This window comes from Agrilus planipennis, unplaced genomic scaffold (genome assembly GCF_000699045.2).
Source record: "Agrilus planipennis isolate EAB-ADULT unplaced genomic scaffold, Apla_2.0 scaffold28, whole genome shotgun sequence".
Lineage (NCBI taxonomy): Eukaryota > Metazoa > Arthropoda > Insecta > Coleoptera > Buprestidae > Agrilus > Agrilus planipennis.
Genome location: NW_020438897.1, coordinates 1,840,775 through 1,846,441, shown reverse-complemented (window position 1 = coordinate 1,846,441; position 5,667 = coordinate 1,840,775). Strand labels below are relative to the sequence as shown.

The 5,667-nt window shown below is 31.6% G+C and overlaps 1 protein-coding gene across 1 annotated transcript in view; it reads left to right on the top strand.

Annotated features, from left to right (window-relative positions):
• LOC108744528 (putative mediator of RNA polymerase II transcription subunit 29) overlaps positions 1 to 5,667 on the top strand; it is a 13,684-nt gene that overhangs the window by 585 nt on the left and 7,432 nt on the right. The gene's annotated exons all lie outside the window — the stretch shown is intronic.

The following is a 5,667-nucleotide window of genomic DNA, read 5'->3' as shown; positions in this document are numbered from 1 at the left end:
AAATGGTTTCGGAATTATGCTAAATGGATATATTATTATTTATTTACTTTACAATAGTATCAAATTTTTAGGTAGTATAGAATTTTGAAATTGGCAATAAATTTGAAATTTTGAGTCCGTGTTTTCTAAATGTAAAATGCAATCAATTGTACGTATATCAAGATTATTTTCGGAGTACTTAAAAATTTACTCGAATTCTTTTAATTCAATTTTATGCTTCTTGGGCAACAAAGTACAAATATTTTAGATATTTTTAAGAGTTTTTGTCCTTGCTCGTATCACTTTTTCTTGTTTTAAACTTTACTTAATAGTTATTTAATTAATCACTATTGTCAAAATTAAGATTTTATTAATTTTGAGGTGATTTTTCATCTATCATCAATTAAAAAATTATTATTCCAATTCCGATTAAATTCCTCTTTTATAATTTCCCAAAATTATTAGCAACTGTTTAGTTTTGAAGGTAAACTGCTTGTAAAGTTTTCTGACTTCTAACGAATTTCAATTGAATCGAGCATCACATGTTTATTTTTGTCTTAAAAACGAGTTTTATATTAATCAGCATTAAACTAGGAAAGGTTTAGGAAACCTCACTTTAAACAAAATCTACAATTATGTACTTAATCAAAAATATTTTCAAAGGAAACAAAAATTAATTTAATTTCACTTAAGTGATTTATTAAACAGAAGAAACTTGACGATGTAAGTTTTATAACTGTAAAATTAATGTTAGTTTTCTATTCCAATAAATTTTCATGTGGATTTCAAGCAATTAAATGAATAATTGGGTCACGCATGTTTCTAATTACAAATTGAAATCGTAAATTGCTACTTTTGTTTTGATTTTCATATATTGATAAGCCGAAGAATTCAGGCTCTCGTTACTTTCAGTTATGTTCAGGATTAGATGTTTTGACAATGGGAATCTCAGAGAACTAAGCTTTAGCAACCATTGTTGAAAATTGTTAGCTTCAGGCCAGTGTGCGAATGCGGTCATTATATAATAATTATCTCGAACAATTCACTTTGTTGTAACCTCGCATGAAACAAAATATTTTGAACATCACTTGTTCGTGTACTTGAATTAATGCATCGCTAAAAATTTACCCATTATATTTAAATTACCTACTTACTTCATTAAGAAACTGCGGAAAGGTGGGATAAATACTTTTTCCAATACCTATAACAATTTTCTAAAGTTTGGATCACACTATGCTAGTGTTTGCCCGTGGTAGGTATCATTGAAAGAGGTTTGCGTTTGGTCATTTCTTTTGCTTTAACATTAATAAATTATATTTCAGCCTCTACCAAACTAATTTTGATAAGACACACAGTAGGGTTCGCTTAATAATATCAATTTAACAGTTACCCACAGACAGGACAACAAAAAGTTTCATAACTTTTGAGCTTTATCTTTGTATTAAGACAGTTTTTTTCTCGATGAACATGAAACACAACAAAATTTTACTTCCTGGTCGAGGGGAGGTAAAAAATAACATATGTGCCAGGGTAGTAAATATACATGCGGTCCAGAGGAATTCCTTATTTATCCTGGCCAGGTGCGAAATATCATCAAAATCACCATCATCATCATCTTGAGATAATCTTCGCATTTCCCTAAAACTGTAGAATATCCCACATCTTTAACTATTTATGAACAGTAATCGAATCTACTTATCCTAGCTCCTATTTCTGCTTCTAGGATGTCTGTATCAGTACGAAAATATGTAGTAATATTATCAGAGAAATTAGAGAACTCAAGGCGTTTTGATGTATGTGAGATTGCCAACATATACTTGTGAGTTCATATTGCCCATTTCATGGAACTCAAGGCGTCTTGTGTTATATGAAATCGACAACGTCAGGGACTCAGCTTTGATTCATTCGAAAAATATAGCTGGTTACTACATTGAAAGTTTAGCTGATGCTTATTGGATTATTCTCTAATAGTTTTCTTACTACTTTACAACGTTCTTAATAGTTTCAGCGTTTCGGTGCTTGTATCTGATAAAATTATTGTGTGATGAAATAGTTGTAGTGCGGATATAGCAGCAAGCTTTAGTTACAGATACTAATAGATAAATTCCTCTTAGTGTGTGAGTCAATCAGTTCTATGTGTGGTAAAAGCTCTTCTATTAGCTATTATACTTTAATTCATTAGACATTTACAGAGTAAACCGTTAAGCTCATTATTAAGCAATACCTAATACTTGTTCATCCTAATGACGCTGTATGGCATTCTTCGTTATTAGGAAAAGTTGTTTGCGTTACCTGTGTATCTAACGAGATGACATTCTTCGACAAACATTCAACGGGTTATATACAAATGAGTACAACACTGCTAAAGCAGATAGTTAGAGAAACATTATATGCTATCAAAATAAACACTTCACACATTCGTATTAATAAATCAATACTTTTGGTAACAAGATATAATGTTACGCGTATAGTGATAATGATAATTATAATAATAAACACTTACAAAGGTAAATAAATTTTATATTATTTGAGTTGCATGTGAATTGTGCATTTTGATACATGCATAGACAGTGTTACTGCATTACGTATTGCTGGTTCGTTTGTTGTAATGATTTTAGTAATCAATAATTATTTTGCACTAAGAATATGCTATTACCTCAATCAATAAATATTCACTTCAATCGTATAGAGAATAAAAAATAGTCAAAAGTAGAAAAAGACACTTTTTCAAATTTTAAAAAAGGGTTCCTTAAATTCGATACCCTATCAAAAATTGGGAGTTTATTTTTCAATGCAAAAATTACACACGTAAACAAAATGTTTGTCACTACCAGCCAATGTTTTATTGATAAAAACGTTTTAAAGCCGGATTTTTAATTGGATTCCTAATTGTGGATATCGAATTACAGAGTCTTTCCTATCGCAAATTAGGTAACCCTTATGTTTCAAATTGTGTGGTTGAAACAAAAGAATCCCACATCATCATAACGTCGTCAGTCCTAAGACGGGTTGGACACGGACATCTACTCCTTCCTATCCTGAGCTAATCTTCGTATTTCTCTAAAACTAGAACAACCCACATCTTTAACTATTTGCGAATAGTAATCTAATTTAGGACTACTCTTAACTCGTGTTTCTGCCTTTAATATGTCTCTGACTAGACCTTCATGCCTGAGAAGATGTCCTACTAACCTATCTCGTCTACTTTTTATTGACTTGCATAGTCCTCTGATCTATTCTTTCTAAAACCTCTTCAGTTCTAACCTTCTCTGATAGTGATTGATTTTAATTTCAATCATTTAGGCACAGGTACTCTACAACTATTCTAGAATATCTATGCTAAATTACACTACGACAAGCTAATTATTTACCTTTTTATAACAATTTACAAGCGGATAAACAAAACTCACAAATGTCAGAAATAAACGCATAATTTCGAAAATTATGTTGATATGTTTGATTACACAATTACGAGATGTCTAGATAACTGTTTAAAAAGCGTTAGCGGACTTGGACTATTATGTACATAGATTTCCTCATTTCATTTCATTTTATATTACATTTAGTTTATAATAAAGGCCTACCAGTTTATTGATTACTTATAACTTTTTGTGATAGAAATGGTTTATTCGTATTTTATTAGTAATAGGCAGCCATATAAATTTAATATGCTATTTAACAACATTATACGTGTAAATTATTCATGAGAAACATAACCAATACCTATATATAACGTTTCGACTGTACCTGATGTGTACTGTTTGAAAAAAATGAAGCTCTAACGGGATTTAGTAGAAAGGTTCGTCGCCTAATCGAACGTTGATGTCTCCCAACAAAATAATGTAGATTACCTTTATAAGGTAATTCTATTGCGTAATTTTGACAAAAGCTTAAAAGGAATATACAGACCGTTAGAATTACAACATGTACTGACATATACTTTACTCTAGTGACTAAATACAGGGTGTTTTATTTAATGTGTGAAGTTTAGTTTAGTTGTTAACGACATAGTACATAAAGTTAGAGGGCATAATAAATTATTATAATTAAAAATAATCAGTACAGAATGTTTGGGGAGGGAGGGGAGCTTATTTTGCTTAAAAATGATACGTAAATAATGTTTTTTTATGGCAATTGCACCGTGTCTACTGCGTGGTTTATTCAGAAGTTAGCACCGATTACACTTTGATTAGTGATTAGGCGAGTTCATACATTTTCTGCGAGATTTCCAGGGGGGAGGCAGTTGCCTTCCCCTGTCCCCCCTGAGTACGCCCATGATCATAACCCAAGACGTTGTTATCTAACCTTCCAATTTACTGTATATGTAAATATTTATGAATTAAATTGAAATTAAATTAAACTGAGAGAAGAATAGTTTGATATGTGGTGTTCTAAAGGGATGATGAAAATACTTTGGACGGAGCAGACTAGAAATGAGGAGGAATTGGAAAGAGTAGGAGAAGAAAGGGTACCTACTTGGGGAAATTCATTAAGGAAAACGAGAAATAGATTGCTAGAACAGAAGTAATGAGAGGTAGAAGACCTAGAGTTGGTTACTAATGCAGTATATTGAAGTCTAGGAATTTGGCTCAAAATAAGAAGTAGTCGTAGTGAGTGTCCAATCGGTCGTCGGACTGACTACATTACTATGACTATGATGATAATAAATATCTATGCCCATAATTTGCGATTTTCCCATGTATGTATATACATATATATCCCCGATATTTATTGCTTCATACTTAAAAAGCAGATGGAAGAATTGAATAAAAAAGTATTTTTATATCACCTATTTATATTGAAAGAGATCATTTAGTTGATTTCTCTGGCGACCAGTAGGTAATTAATTAAATTGTGGCTTGTTTAAAAAAGGAATAGCTGATGTGGTTGAAGAGTCGTTTTTCTGTTGAAAGATTTCCAAAGAATGTATTATTCATCATAGTCTGCAAACATGGTTCAGAAGCATATCTGCGACATCGCAACCTTCGGTTTTTCAAAGCATCAAACGGCCGATTCCTATCAACATCAGCAACGAGTAGACGTGGGAACAACCGAAACTTGCGCAAAGTTGTTTGTACATCCTTCGTGAGGTGCAATTCAGAGTGCGATTGCTCAAGCGGATAATACGGATTGCTTTGAAATCCCAGCAAATGGTTTCGGAATTATGTTCACCTGTGTTTGCAGTTTTTTTTTTTTTTAATAGACATAAGCCTGCCTCTAATTAGTACACGAAAAAGAAGGGCTCAACTAGCGCTTTGGTTTCCTGTTATTTGCTTAAACAGTTTCGTAATTTTTTAACGCGTAAGGAATTAAAGTTGTGTATAAACATATGAACTGAAGTAAAGGTTTCTACTTAATTGCACTGTGCTTAGGAAATGTACACAGTATTGTAACTAAAACAAAATTTGATATGAAGGTGCATATGTAATTCTTTAAAATCAAACCCCTAATGAGTGAAACGCATTGATAACTAAATACACAACTTATTTTCGGAAAAAATATGACAAAAACGTTAGAGAAAAAGGAAATACGCTAATTTTTGTTTATGTTAAAATAAAAAAGGTCGCCAAGCTTTTTGAATCGAAGATTGTAAGCATATTAAGTTTTGCAATTTTTATAAAAAGCACAAGGAGAAAATGAAAAACGAAAATTTACCTAAATATTAAAGCGATATTGAGGGCATAATGT